The sequence below is a fragment of the Chrysemys picta genome, chromosome 24, assembly GCF_011386835.1.
Source record: "Chrysemys picta bellii isolate R12L10 chromosome 24, ASM1138683v2, whole genome shotgun sequence".
NCBI lineage: Eukaryota > Metazoa > Chordata > Testudines > Emydidae > Chrysemys > Chrysemys picta.
This window is the reverse complement of record NC_088814.1, coordinates 7408738-7424256: the sequence shown is the minus strand read 5'-3', so window position 1 is coordinate 7424256 and position 15519 is coordinate 7408738. Positions and strand designations below refer to the sequence as shown.

The 15519-nt window shown below is 52.0% G+C and overlaps 2 long non-coding RNA genes across 2 annotated transcripts; one reads left to right on the top strand and one right to left on the bottom strand.

Annotated features, from left to right (window-relative positions):
* Positions 1 to 4254: 4254 nt before the first annotated feature.
* On the bottom strand, positions 4255 to 9801 carry LOC135977306 (uncharacterized). The gene is made up of 2 exons (XR_010594743.1): positions 9662 to 9801; positions 4255 to 4496 (listed from the first exon to the last, which is right to left on the bottom strand). It is a non-coding gene; the product is annotated as an uncharacterized LOC135977306 (long non-coding RNA).
* A 592-nt stretch (positions 9802 to 10393) lies between these two features.
* LOC135977307 (uncharacterized) lies at positions 10394 to 14948 on the top strand. Its single transcript, XR_010594744.1, has 2 exons — positions 10394 to 10770; positions 10897 to 14948. It is a non-coding gene; the product is annotated as an uncharacterized LOC135977307 (long non-coding RNA).
* The last annotated feature ends 571 nt before the right edge of the window (positions 14949 to 15519 follow it).

Here is a 15519-nt window from a genome sequence, read left to right as displayed (position 1 = left end):
CCAGCTCTGTCTGTCTCCGCTCCACTTTCCTCTCTTTCTGTCCTTTCCTCTCTCGCCTCCGAGCCAGCCTCTTGCTCTCCCACTTAGGAACACAGGGATTGCCAAATTGGATCAGGTAGTCCAGAGGCCGGTGGCTAGTACCGGCTGTTTCAGAGACAGGTGCCCGGAGCCCCGCAGTCGCAGAGGTGGGACTTCCAATCCTCCCCCTTTGTCACACCTCCTCCCGCTTTCCTTCTCCTCTTTTTCATCTCTTTCTCCGCTACTTTCCGTCCCTTTCTTTCCCCGTCTCATCCCTGCTCTCACACCTCCCTCTGCCACGTTCTATCTTTCTCTCTCTTCCCCAACGCTTTCCTTCTCTCCCCACCCTCTGTCCCCCACCAGAGTGCCTGTGCTTGGATCTCTTTCTCCCCCGCAATGCCTGTCTCCTTCTTTCTCTCCTCCGTCTTCTCTCTCCACCCCCTCTGCCAGCTCTGTACGGCCGGCTCTCTCTTCCCTTCTCACCCCGGTCTCTGGCGTACTCCAGCTGCTCCCGGCACTCCTTTTCACTCCCTTTGCCAGGAGCGGGGGAGAGCAAGTCCCGTTACGTTTTGTTTTCTTTCCCTAATGCTTGGAAGGAAGGAGCCACACGGGTCCTCTCCATCCGCAGCGAGACCGGCTTCCTCTGCAGGAAGGGCAGAGGGGGATGGGGAAACGGGGGAACAGCGTGGGTCTGAGCTTATGGGGCAGCTGGGCCCGGGAATCCAAAGGACGCAGAGGCGGTACAACGTTGCCGTCGCCCTGCCCGAACCCCCAAGCTGAGACGCCCGGGGGTGCTGCACAGAATCGGGGCCCCGAGCGTTTGCCTCCCTTTGTCGGGGTCAACGCCCGCTTGGCCACATGACGGAGCTCCTGCTCCCTGTGAGGCCAGGGTGGGCGCTAGCCGCCGGCACGGGGACGTTGGCACCTGCTGAGGTGAGTAACACTGTGACTGAGCAATGGCTTGTATCTCTCCAGGGCCCAGTTCCCCAGAGCTACTGGTGGGGGAACTCAGCCTGGTCCCTCTCAGATCCCAGCAACCGCAAACCGGAGGCACGCCGGGGTGGATGCTTATGGACGAGCCAACGTCAATCAAAGCCAGCCCCGGCACCCCGCCTCCCTTCCATGGACCGGACTGAAAGCTCGTGCCCCCTTCTCTGGCACCCGGGGCCACCTCAGCCAGGGGACAGAGGGCTGGAAGCCTCAAAACAACAGGCCAGCAAGTGCTGACTGCGTCCCTGCCTGGGGAACCGGCCATGGTCCGGTTGCCCTCATCCCCCAGCCAGAGACCGGGCACCGCAGCTCACCCACCACGCTGGGCCCGGAGGTGCAGGCGGACGGATCAGACAGGGAGACACAGAATGCGTCTAACAGAACCAGCTCCAGCGGAGCGGGGCCTAGACCAACCCCGCTTCAGCGACTGCCCTCTCGGGGACGTGTGGGGCCAGGCTGGCATGCACTGAGCTCTTTGGAAAATCAGCCTCCACCCAACTGGCTCCCGAGGGGGCAGGCTGGGAGCTGGGGCCTGGAGGGGGAGCGGCACGGTCCCTTTGTAGCTGATGGCCTGGGAGTGAACCGGCCGGATCCAGAGCCTAGGAGAGGCAGGAGTTCTGGGTTCTGCTGCTGGGGAGACGGGTGCATGCATTGCTACTGTGTCTTTAGTGTATTAAACCTCCCCCCCACCCCAATATTAAAAGCAGCTAGTGTGCCAATGGGCCAGACCCACCCGCCGGGCCCCACAGGGCATCCCCACGCACACACGGGCCAGATGCAGAGAATTACACACACACACCGCGTCTTTCCACAGCCTGCACCCCTCACCCCTGCACGCAGGCCCGAAAGGCTGGGCACACACTCGTGCCCACGCACAGGGCACAAGAACACACGAGGCACTGGCGCTTGCACGGAGACCTGAACACCCACACACGCCGAGGCTTGCACACCTGCTCGCGACGCCGATGCACAGAAGCCCCCAACCACTGAGCTCTGCTGAGGCCCCAAGTCACCCTGGCTTTACAATGAGACTGTTACCGAAATATCGGGTCCACCTAGCTGAGAGCCAATAACAGCCAGACAGGGATAAGGAAGAGTTGCTTTATTCTGCAGAAGAAAGGAGAGCTTTGCACCTTAGTACAAAAACTCTGTCTCACACACATTTTACAGATCATTTATACACATTCAGACCAAGGTCTTTGCAGTGTTAACACTTGATTGGTGGTGGTCAGCCCCGTGCTTTTGCTATCTGGTCAGTGAAAACCGGCTTGGGACCAGCTCCAACTACCTTAAGGCCTTGAAGGGAAGACAGTTGAAAAGTTCAGGCTACTGTGTCCTTAAAGTGTCTGCTTCCCCCTAATGGCCGCTGGCTGACATAACGGCTACTCTGTTAACGGGGCGGGGGGGTCACTAATAACTTTCACAGTCCCCCCTTCGGGCCTGGCAAATTCAAAAATTGTCAGGCCCGTTACGCAATTTGCGATCAAGCTGGAGGGACAGATATTGGGTTTTCTTATGGACAGCAGAGCTTTTGATCATAGCATTACACAGGCATTTGGCACATTGTATCATTGTCCAAATAACACATAGAAGGAAAAGAAAAAAAAGAATCCATTTAACAATTGTTCGAAAGAGCCCTGTAAACCATGACCCAAGGTCTGGGAGGAGGTCCTCAAAACTAAAAGTGTGATCAAGAGATACAGCATGGAAAACAACAGCAGCATTCTTAATGGCTTGTAAATCCTGCTCAATTAAGCCAGAATGATTAACATAGAAACAACATTTTTCCCCGATGCGAGCACAAGCCCCTCCTAATTCAGCATTCATAGCATCTAACACACGTCTATTTTGCAAAGCTATTTCTGCCACCTCATTAATCTCCTGTTTCAACTTCTGCAAAGCGTCTATTGATGCATTGGCTATTTTTTTCTAATTCTGCAGAAATATTTACTACTGCTTTTTCTAGCTCGGCTACCCCCAACCCAGGAATGAGCGCACGAACAAAGGAGTGAAACCCCGTTTGCCTGACTACTAGGGGATTGTTGGCACGTTTCGCTCGAGTCCTTATAAGGGGGGGTGTCAAAAACTTATGGGCATAGCTGCCCAGATTAAGAATCTGGCTGGCATCCAATGTGTCGTTTACTTGGACATCTGGTAACACCCGGGCTACACCGCACCGACCTTGCCAACCTGGAGGAAGAGCTTTATAGACATTGTGGCCACAGATAAAATACAAGCCAGGGGTCTCTAAATAGAGGGTAAGGGTATTACCTGCAACTCGATGGCGCCAGGTCACCCTTCTATCCCAGCTCCCGGAGTTACTCACTAGCCGGTCCTGGCACCTCCAATGGGAAACATTTAAGTTTCCTAGGGCATGGGTAGTGTTTAAAATGGCTCCACAATACGTAACCTTAAATATGTTAGCTGTAAAACTTGCAAGTGATCCCATAGGCTCCGGGCATCCAGACATCCTTTCAAGGGATGTGTGGGGCAACAGAATGCCAGAGTAAATATCTATATAATACATATGTGTCTTATTTATGGGGCCTAACGGGAGGAATGAGGGAAACCACTGCCCTTGATAACAAAAGCCTGTTGGTCTCACAGTAATGGCCATGTGTAGGAGACAATGGGGTTTTTGGGCATTCTCAGGGGTATTTAAAGGGTAAAAGGTTCCATTTCTGACCTCAAACCGAAGGATTTGATCACAGGCCTCCAGGGGAAGGTAGCCCACTTCCCTCCCCCTTCCTTCAGCATTCTCCAAACAAAGGGGCATTTTATACCCGATCCCAAGAACTTCAAAAAGAGGGACCCCCTTAGCTGCCCAATAATAATGCCAAACCTCAGACCTTCTCCCATATTTGTCATATTGATATTCCCCAATCCATGCCCATTCAGTTTTCCGTTCTACCTGTAAGGAGAGTACTTCAGAAAGATTTGCTGGTACAGCCCACAATCCTATTCCTTCCTCAGAGCGGGTTTTGTGACACAGCCAACAATCAGATAAGTGTCCCAATGTGGCTATTTGCTGAAGAGATTTAGCGGCTGGGTGTGGATTAGCTTGTACAAGGGGCAAACCCAAAAGCAATAGCCACTGCAGCACCGTCTGAGAACCCATAGTTATAAAGTCTTAGGATTTTGTTCGCCGGAACAGAAGCTTTAGTCCCTCAAGAGGTTCAGCTTTCCAGGTATCGTCTGCTTCTGGCTCTTCCGGGTCGCGGTGGGAAGAGCTGGCGGTGCTCCCTCGAGGTCCGAAGTCGTCTGCTTCTGGCCCCGTCCTAGGGGCTAGCTTGACTCGGGTGTGGTGTATCCAAGTGTCTCGCTCTCTCACTCGAACAGCAGTGTGAGAGGTAAGAAGGACTTGGAAAGGGCCCGCCCACCGGGGTTGGAGAGGCTCGTGTTTCCACTCTTTCACATAGACCCAGTCTCCTGGAGCGATCCGGTGGGCAGGAACATCAGCGGGTAGGGACTGAAATTGAGCCGCATACCTGTGGAGAGATTTGAGAGTGGTTTGAAGGGAAACAACATATTTGGTTAGTTCCTCGTCACCCCAAGTGGCTAAATCAGTTACAAATCCTGGATCAGCAAATCCGGTGTATGGCCTGCCAAATAAAAGTTCAAAGGGAGAGAGACGGAGCCGGCCTCTAGGGGCAGTTCGAACTGCCAAGAGGGCCAAAGGCAGAGCCTGAAGCCATTTTAACCCAGTTTGAGCACACAGCTTAGAAAGTTTAAGTTTTAAAGTCTGGTTCATCCTTTCCACTTGTCCTGAAGATGGTGGTCTCCAAGGGGTGTGTAGAAGCCAGTCAATACCTAGGGCTTTTGCAATGTTTTGAATAATCTGGGCAGTAAAATGAGTCCCTTGATCAGAGTCAATAGACCTAGGGGGGCCAAACCTAGGAATGACATGGTTTAATAAGGTCTTTCCCACTTCCACGGCAGTTGCTCGTCTAGTCGGGAATGCTTCAGTCCATCCAGTCAGTTGACACACGATTACAAGGAGGTACTTGTAGCCCTGGCATTTAGGCATTTCTGAGTAGTCAATTTGAAGTCGCTCGAAGGGTGTGTATGCCCATAACCTGGCTCCAGGGGGGCCTTTAGGTTCCCCCCTTGGATTGAATTTCACACAGATGTCACAAGTGGCAAGGACTCGTTTAGCTTCCTGGAATACTCCAGGAGCATACCAAAGTCTATTCACAGTAGCTGCCATGGCCTCTGCACCACCGTGGGTTTCCTGGTGTAATTTAAATAGGGCAGGCCGTAGAGCAGCTCGGGGCAATGCTCTTCTTCCATCTGGCAGTTGCCATTCCCCCCCTCGGGTTTTGGTGGCCCCCATGCTTTTCCAACGCTCGACCTCTGATGGCTCAGGGGTAAAAGGGGCTGGGACTGGAGTTGGCGGGGTGGAGGATGTGAGTACCATCTGGTTGGTAACATATGGCTGTAGGGAGGCTGCTTTTGAAGCTGAATCAGCCAACCGATTCCCATTAACGGTGGGATCGTTTCCCTTCTGATGAGCCCGAACATGGACGATGGCAATCTCAGATGGCAGATGTATGGCTTCCAATAATTTCAGGATCAAGGGCCCATGGGCCACCTTAGTGCCACTGGAGGTAATAAAGCCACGCTCTGCCCACAGTTGGCCTGTGGCATGGCAAACACCAAAGGCATATTTCGAGTCAGTATATATGTTCACCGACTGACCTGCTGCCAACTCACATGCTCGGGTGAGGGCTATCAATTCTGCTGCCTGAGCTGAGGTGGAAGGTCCCAGGGGAGCAGACTGTAATACATCAAACTGAGTAGTTACTGCAAACCCAGATACCCGTTGGCCCTCCATGACCCGTGCTGAACCATCAGTATACAGTTCCAGTTCAGCATTTTGAATGGGCACATCTGAAAGGTCTACTCGAGGTTTTTCTTGATGTTGCACTATCTGAAGGCAATCATGTGAGGGCTCATAATCATAGTCCGGGAACGGTAAAAGGGTTGCAGGGTTCAAGGTATGGCACTGTTCAATTTTTAAATTGGTCCTGGACAATAAAGAAACTTCCAAATGCGTTAATCTTTGAGAGGTCAAATGTTGCGTGCCCTTTTGGACCAACAATTGTTGAGCTGCATGAGGGGTCCGTAAGGTCAGTGGATGGCCCAAGGTAATCTTTTCCGCTTGGGGTACCAGGAGACCAGCAGCAACCACTGCTCGGAGACAGCCAGGAAAGCCCTGTGCCACAGCATCCAATTTTTTGGAGAAATAGGCCACAGGTCGTTCTCTGGGTCCAAAAGCCTGAGTAAGGACACCAGAGGCCACCCCAAGTCGCTCATGTACATAGAGAACAAAGGGTTTGCGATAATCAGGGAGTCCAAGGGCTGGGGCTGAGACCAAAGCTGTTTTAATTCCCTGGAAGGCTTTGATGGCCCCAGAATCCCAGTGAAGGGGCTCCTCAGCATCATGGGTGATCTGTTCAAAGAGGGGTTTTGCCATCTCCCCAAAACCTGGAATCCAGGAACGGCAGAATCCTGCCAGGCCTAAAAATCCCCGCATTTCGCGTTTTGTTTCTGGTCGGGGAATGTTAAGAATTGACTGAATACGGGTACTAGATAACGCTCGATACCCAGGGGTGAGTACATGACCAAGATAAGTTACCTTGTCTTTGGCAAACTGCAACTTAGAAGGAGATACTTTATGTCCCTTGTCTGCCAAGCAATTTAGCAAGTAAATAGTGTCTGTTTCACATGTTACCTGATCCGGAGAACAAACCAGGACGTCATCCACATACAAGAGATATGTAGACCCACCCGGTAGGCTGATATCAGCTAAGTCACGTGTCAGGATAGAGGAAAAAATAGTCGGGGACTCAACATATCCTTGCGGGAGCCGAGTCCAGGTCAGTTGTTCTGCTCTCCTAGTTTCTGGGTCCGTCCATGTAAATGCAAAGATATCCCAGCTGTCCTTATCTAGAGGAATACTAAAAAAAGCATTACACAAGTCTATTACTGAATAACAAGCAGTACCTGCTGGAATGGCAGTCAGGATTGTGTGAGGGTTTGGTACCACATTGTGTCTAGCTTGGACAACCTTATTTACTGCACGTAAGTCCTGGACAAATCGGTATACCGGTTTTCCCTCTGAGTCCATGTCAGGTTTTTTTACTGGCAGGATGGGAGTATTGAAAGGAGACTTGGTGTGAACCAGCACTCCCAACCGTAGGAATGTGGTGATAAGACTCCGGAGGCCAAGCAGAGCTTCTTGGGGGATGGGATACTGACGAATCCGAGGAATTTCAATGCCTGGCTTCAGGGTTATACGCACTGGCTCTGTCTGGAGAGTCCCCAAGTCTGCCCTTGAAGTGCCCCACAGGGAGATGTTTACCTCCTGTCTGAGTCGCTCGGGTAAGATTTGGTCCGCAGGCAGGATCGGGTCCTTTGAAACTTGGGTTAGAACAGCACACAGCTGGGGAAGTTGGGTTTGAGGCAACCGAAGAATGATTTTGTCATCTGAAAAGAAAATCTGAGCACGTAGTTTACACAACAGATCTCTGCCTAAGAGGTTAACTGGGGAATCCGGGGCTAGCAGAAAGGCATGGGAGGAGGAGACACCAGAGATTTCTACAGCAGCCTCCTGTAATACAGAACAGTCAAATGGCTTCCCGCCTATACCCATTACCGGAATGCTCTTATCTGTAAGGCTTCCTCTCTCCGGCTTGGCAGTAACAGTAGAAAGTGCAGCCCCTGAATCCAAAAGACAAGAATAGGTGGTTCCTCCCAATGTTAGGCGAACCTGGGGGTCTGTGGAGGAACAAACATAAGTGGTAAAATCATTTGAATAGGTGACAAGAGGACCCCCTGGTTGCCGTCATTCCTCATTAGCAACAGCGTCTGTTCTTGTCACAGCCATCTGTTGTTGAGGTCGGTCTGGGCGACGGGGTTGTCGTCCAGTAGGTCTGTTCGGACACTCTCTCTTCCAGTGGCCAAGCTGCTTACAGTAGTTACATATATCATTGGCATGTCTCGGGTTCCCCCCATAATCTGATTTTGGTTGCCACTTGGGGGGTCCCTGTCTCCCTCCCTGTTTTTCATTTCCAGTGTTTACAAGGGCTGCTAGCATCCTCACCTGTTTGGTCTCTTGAACTTTTTCCCTTGTATGATATACTCGGGTGGCCACGCTTACCAGTTCCTCCAGGGATTTTCCTTCAGCACCCTCAAGCTGCTGCAACCGCTTCTTGATGTCCGGGGCTGACTGGGAAATAAAAATAAGCCTGACCGTGGACTGTGTGTCCATGGCCTTGGGATCTATATTAGTATGGATACAAAATGCTTTACAAAGTCTCTCATAAAAGTCAGAAGGGTGTTCTTCTTTCCCTTGCACAGTATTATGAACTTTTGTCCAATCTAAAGTTCTTTCTCCCGCTTGTTTTATGCCTGTCAAAATATAATCTAGGAATTTCTTCAGATCTGCTTGTTGGGTCAAATCATTCGGGTTCCAATGGGGCGGATTGGCGAGCCTTATAAAATTGCGACCGTCGTTGGCAGCCTCTGCAGCCTCCCGGGCCCCCCTCAGTACCCGCTCTTTCTCTTCCGTGCGCAATAAGCAATCTAAAAGTTGGCCCACGTCTTGCCAATCAGGACTATGAGACTGGAAAATGGCACGGAATCGCCTGTGAACGACGTCCGGGTCGTCCCTAAGGCGAGGTGTAGTGGTTTGCCAGTTCATAAGGTCAGCAGTGGTAAAGGGGACATGAACATAACGGTCTACAACATTCCCATCCGTTGTAGGGACTGGGATGGTCCGGAGGGGTGCTTGGACATTAATTACCTCGTCCCCATAAAGTGCCCCCTTCCTTGTATGGGACGGACTAAGGCTGGGAACAGACAGGGAGGTAGTGTACCCACTGCTGGTGGCTCCACTAGCTGATTTGCTTGCCTGCATTGTGGTGTCCTCAGTCTTTATTGGTAATATCTGTCTCGGTAGACCTGCTGTCCTGGTCTCCGTTGAGGAGGGTACCGGGTCCCCCCTAATTGGTAATGCTGCCGCCGGGGATGGGCGTGGTCTAGAGCAATATATGGGGGGGATATCCTCCAAATAATCAGCCTCATGAGGGACAGAAGCTTTCGGGAATAGAGGGGCTTGAACCTGTACCTTCTTCATGCGACGATGGGCCTCATCGTCCCACAAAAACCAATAGTCCATTTGCCCCGGCGCTTGGTTTTCCAATGTCAGGCGTAAGGGGGTTAAATGGGTAGGAATATCAAAGGAGCCATACTCGGGCCACGCAGTCCCCAAGGCTGGCCAGTCCTTGGTGCAAAGTTGTAAAAAACGCTTCCTTGACATCCCTTTTTGAACACCGGGTAAGGGCCATTTGCTTAACATATAATCCAAAGGACTATCCTTAGAGGGTTTTACCAGAGACCCACCCATCTGCCTGCTGACACTCTTAAAATAGAATTACACAGAGAACAGAGGGAATTATGGCCTAAACAGAGACCCACCTATCTGCCTGCTGACACTCTAACAGAGAATTACACAGAGAACAGAGGGAATTATGGTCTAAACAGAGACCCACCTATCTGCCTGCTGACACTCTAACAGAGAATTACACAGAGAACAGAAGGAATTATGGTCTAATAGGATCCTATTACAGGAATTTCTACCAATACACACCTAACACCCAATGTATAAGACAGAAATTCATAAACCGGTTAACCAGACCAGAACCAGATAGTGTCTCCTTATCCTATTAGGACTCACCTTATCGGAGCACGAACCCCGGGGGCCGCGGTGAAGCAGAGAAAAGGGGCGAAACACCCCGTTGGCGCCGTTCCCAGTTCGCCGCAGCCGTCCGGAGTCCAATGTCCGAGCTAGGAGGGTCCCATCTGGGTCGCCAGAAACTGTTACCGAAATATCGGGTCCACCTAGCTGAGAGCCAATAACAGCCAGACAGGGATAAGGAAGAGTTGCTTTATTCTGCAGAAGAAAGGAGAGCTTTGCACCTTAGTACAAAATCTCTGTCTCACACACATTTTACAGATCATTTATACACATTCAGACCAAGGTCTTTGCAGTGTTAACACTTGATTGGTGGTGGTCAGCCCCGTGCTTTTGCTATCTGGTCAGTGAAAACCGGCTTGGGACCAGCTCCAACTACCTTAAGGCCTTGAAGGGAAGACAGTTGAAAAGTTCAGGCTACTGTGTCCTTAAAGTGTCTGCTTCCCCCTAATGGCCGCTGGCTGACATAACGGCTACTCTGTTAACGGGGCGGGGGGGTCACTAATAACTTTCACAAGACCATTGTACCCAGCTGGCCCCGTGCCTTCCTCCACAATGACATCACAGGCTGTTCTCTGAACGCTCCCCCAGCCCCAGGTCCACTGCACCTCCGCGTCTCTCTGCAGTGCTTCCCAGTGCAGGATGGAGCGGAGCCGCCGGCTTTTCCCGGAGTCTCTCCCTGCCCAGCTTGTGATCTGAACTGATCCTTCTTAGCAGATGCTGTTTGTTTCCCTTGCAGAGCTTGGAGAAGCCGGGGGGAGGCTGGAGTCATTTTCTGCCGCTGTTCCTTAGAGCAAAAGCAGGAGTGAAAGGAGGTGGCATCTTGTGGCCGAAGGTTTTGTGGGGCCAGCCAGGAAGACTCTGCGAGGATCTATGGGTTTGGACCCATTGGGAGCGGCACCGGGACTGCCGGGGAGTAAATTCGCTTTGTCAGGAGCCGGTTCCAGGAGCATTGATTGGACCATGTTGTGCCGATTAACCTCCGGTTCAGTCAGTTCCCCTAGGTGGGTTCCCCCTCCCCACGCTGCCTTGCGTGTGTGTGTGTGTATTTCTCCTCCTTCCACTCTCTCATTTGTGACTACTTTTTAAACCACTAATTCCTGCCTTCCCACCCCTCTTCACGTTAGCAGGAGAACCCTTGCGGACAGAATGCAATAGGGATGGGGCTGACCCACTTCTGCAGCCATGAAACAGGGGGCTAGAGGAATGACCCTGCAGAAGTTAAGTGATTCCGCCCCTGCCCTGCTTTTCACGGGGGTTGAGCTCCTTCGGAAACTCTGGTCCTACCAGAGCACGACCCTTTCCAATGGCCCGAAGGAGGGCTGGGAGTGATGGGGCCGTATCTCAACAAGCCAGTGGATTTTGTTGGCGGACGGGAGCCCTGGTACAGGATGGTCAAGCGCTGCTCCAGAACCGGGCAGAGGACCCGGCGCTGCTCTTGAATTGGAAAGGTTGGAGGATCCTAATTCGATTGGACTCTGCCATCAAACTCTCCCTGCACCCTTAGGAACTAGCCGGAGGTCTGAGTTTTCGCATAGTCGCCTCTTGTTTTCTTAACCTCCCTCCCCACTCCTGGCATTTTTGGCTCGGTTTACGTCCGCTCTCGAGCAAGGCGAGGAGAGAAAGATGACAGCTTGAGTGACGGCCCGGGGCCTGGGAGCGCGTTAGGAATTGACGGGGTCCGGCGAGTTGCCTCGGAGATGTGGGAGTCTTGCAGCAATTTGCCGGGTGTGAGAGGGTCTTTTTCAGAAGCAACGAGGGAAAGCCGGGCCCAGAGGAAAGGACGTGGGTTCGCTGCTGGGGGGCCAGAGAAAAGCCTGCGGAGGCTGCATGCCTGAAGGAGTGAGACGGCAGAGCGGCTGGGAAAATGGAGATACCTGTACATGCAAGACCCGGCTGATACCGGCCACAGCTACACACCTGTATATGAATGCAGGGGGCGTGTGTGAGCACGTCTGCACTGGGGAGGCTGCGTTGTCATGTGCGGATGCTTCTGAGTCCGTCTTCTTGGGGGGTGGGGGTGGCGAGTGTGTGTCCTTGTTTGCACGTGCCTGTGGTTGTGTTGAGTCTGGGTTCCCGAAGATGGATTGGGGAGATGCCTGTGGGGGGCGGGGGGTGGTTGTGAGTCTGGTCTTGGGTACGTGTGTGAGTGTGAGGCTAGCCTGGCTTGGATGGAGGGGGGTTGTGAGTCTGTGCTGTTGTGTGTGTGTGTGTGGGGGGGGGGTTGTGTAGGTTTGCAGCTGGCTGGGAATCTGAGTTCTGGTGTGGTGGGGAAATTGTGAGTCTACATCTATCTGTGTGTGTGTGTGTGTGTGCCGGGGGGAGCTAGAGGTCTGTATTCATATATGGATTGTCACCGGACCTTTAAGAAGGGAGACGCCAGTGCACCTGTGTCTGGTTAGTTGACCCACCTAATTAGGCTTAAGAGAGGGCACCTGGGCCCTACCTGGCTGGAGATTGGGTGATTCAGAGCCAGGGAGCTGCTAGGAAAAGAGCCACAGGAGAGCCGAGCTCAGAGGAGACCTGGACCAGAACCACAGGTGAGAACTGGCCAATGCTGGGTGGAAGGATGGGGCAGTGGTCCTGGAGCAAAGGGGGAAGCCCCAGCTCAGTGAGGGGAAGCCAGGCCCAGAAGCAAGAGGGTGGATCCTGGAGGAAGGTGTCCTGGGCAGGGGTAGGACTCGAACCTGCAGGGGCACTGGAGCCCTGCAGGGAGCTGTCTTGTAGGAGACCTGACTTGGGGGCTGTGGTAAGAGTCAGGAGCTTGGCTGCCATCCAGGAGGCCTGCAGAGTGGGGCCCGGGGTCAGAGGAAGGGAACTGGGACCCCAGTGCTGCTATTGACTCTTGGGTGGGGAGCTGGAGGTGCTGTCCCTGGAGAGGGGCCTGGAAAATCCTGCTGTATCTTTCTCTGGTTAGTGTGGAAACTGGAGAAGGGTTTTGTTACAAGGGTTTGGGGGGGGATTACTGAATTGGTGTATGTGAATCAAGGATGTATCGGACAGTGAGAGGCTGTGCTAATTTCATGAGTGGAGTGAAAGGGAAACTGAGGCAAGGCACACCTGTTGTTGCAGATGGGTACCTGAATCAGGGGAGTTGCCTTATTACATGGATGTGTATTTGCGGTGGGCTATAAAATGACATCTATGTGGACAGAGATCAATAGAGAGAGGTATGTTTGGGAGCTGGAGTTCTTGTGTGAGGTTGTCAGGTTGGTCGAGGTGGTTGAGTCTGTTTTTTGCACGTGTATGATGGTGAGTCTGTCCATAGCTGGAGTTTCAACGTGAGTCTGTGTTTCCATGTGTGCTTGTGAGTCTGTTTTCTTCTAGGAGTGTGTGGGGATTCCTGTGAGTCTCTGTGGCGTGGCGGGTTGTGAGCCTTTTCAGGTGGGAAGCCGGTTGTGAGTTTGTGCTCCTGTGTGTGACTGAGCTCTGGGATCTTGCTAGCAGGACTGTGTCTACGATTAACAGGGAGGCCAGCACCTGGGCTCTGAAACCCCCTTTGCTCAGTGAATACCTGCCTCGCTGCGCAGAAGTGGGTCACCCCAACATGGCATAAATGCTGAATGCTACCTTAAAGGAAAGGCTGGGAGAGGGTATACGATTCAGGTGGGGTCTGAAACCCCTGTCTAGGTGGGTTTCCCTGTTCCAGGCTCTCTGATCTCTGGAGTCTAACAAAAGGATGGAGCTGACATAGGAATATAAGATGGGGAAAGGGGAGCGGGGAGCATGAGAGAGAGAGAGACTTCCCTAAAAGCAAATGTACCCTGGGCTTTTCCAGAAATCCCACCCATCCAGCAAACAACCTGACACAGGTCTGGCTGACTAGTTTGGCCTGCTATTGACTACAGCTGGTTAGAAATCTTTCCATGGAATATTTTCCCACTGGGAAATGCCATTTCATCAAGATCAAAACATCCTGTCACTTTTTGACAATTTTGTTTAGAGGGGGGAAAAAATAGACACCAAGCATTTGGATAAGAGCATTTAAAATGTTTTAGCGTTTTATAAAACCACGTCCCATCAAATCAATCATAGATTCTATGATTGATTTGATGGGACATGGGTTTTGTAAAATGTTTTTTTTTAAGTAATAAATTTAAAAAAAAATCAAAGGAAGGAAGCTAACCCCTACAACTGACATGAAGCAAAAGGATTTTGAGAAACTTTTTGTTTTGCTGGAAATTTAGAAATTTGGTGTTTCGTTCCAATTTGGAATTAATTTTTTCTCCCCAAACTCATGGAAATTCTGTTTCTCCACCAGCTCTCGGTTTGAACATGCCACACAACTGACTAAGGCTAAGATTTTTGTCATAGTTATTTTTAGTAAAAGTCACGGACAGGTCACGGGCAAGAAACAAAAATTCCAGGAAGCCATGACCCGTCTGACTTTTGCTTCTGCAGCTCCCTGGTTTTCCCCCACCACCGTGGTGGCTCGGAGCTGTGGGGTTCTCCCTCTGCCTGCGGCAGGGTGACCATATTTCCCAAATGGGACACCCCCACCATGGCTCGCTGAAGTGTCCCTAGCTCAGTGGTTTGAGCATTGGCCTGCTAAACCCAGGGTTGCGAGTTCAATCCTTGAGGGGGCCATTTAGGGATCTGGGGCAAAAATCTGTCTGGGGATTGGTCCTGCTTTGAGCAGGGGGTTGGACTAGATGACTTCCTGAGGTCCCTTCCAACCCTGATAGTCTATGATTCTAGGAGGGCCCCCTTAAGAGTCTGTCACCTGTTGCTTGCAGGCGCGCCGCCAGCTTTTCTGCCGCCCTAGGCGGCAAAAGGTCCCGCCCCGAAATGCCGCCCCCCCCCCCCGAGGCGGCGGAAGGTCCCGTCGCCGTCCCCCAAATTGTAGTGCCCTAGGTGCCTGCCTAGGTCGCCTAATGGGTTGCACCGGCCCTGGTTGCTTGACCTCCCTGACATAAATATAGCCTTAACTATGGCTTCTTACAACAATCTGTAACCCAGTAGCCCTCTTTTGGCCTCAGACTACAGAGGTGTTAACTGCCCACTTCACCTTGAATGGTGGTTTGCAACATGTGTTAACTCCTTATGCTAAACAAGCTGTTCCCGCTGGTATTTAGTTGGGCCACTCTGGTGCCTTTCCCAGACCTGAAGAGCTCGGTGGAGCTTGAAATCTTGTGCGTCTCACCACCAGAAGCTGGTTCAATAAAAGAGATTCCCTCGCCCACCTTGTCTCGCTAATATCCTGGGACCAACATGGCTAGAACAACCCTGCAAACAGTATGCTAGCTATACAGAGAGAGTTCACTTCCCCACTGGAGGCCCAGTTCTCTCTTCCATTCAGTCCTCTGCTTTGGCTAACAGGGTTCCAGAAATCTTGGGTCAGGTCTATATAGCTTAGACACTCCCTCTGTGGTCTTCAATACCTTGCCCGGCTCCATGCTACGGAGAAGAGCGGACTTTCCCAAGCCAGGTCACCATGGCACGGTCCCCACCTACCCAGCTGCATGAGTGTGTTTCTAGCCTTGTGCTGCATGGGTGGTGGGAGGGCACCGGCGTGCGAAGGTGGGTGCCTGTGATTGCACATTCCCTGCTGGGGTTAGGCTGACCAGACAGCAAGTGTGAAAAATTGGGACAGGAGGTGTGTGTGGGGGGGGGGGGGGCAATAGGAGCCTATATAAGAAAAAGACCCCAAAATTGGGACTGTCTCTATAAAATTGGGACATCTGATCACCCTAGCTGGCGGGCAATATTAACCCCTTAACTGCTGTTCTGGCAAGCACCCTGAAAGGTCGGCC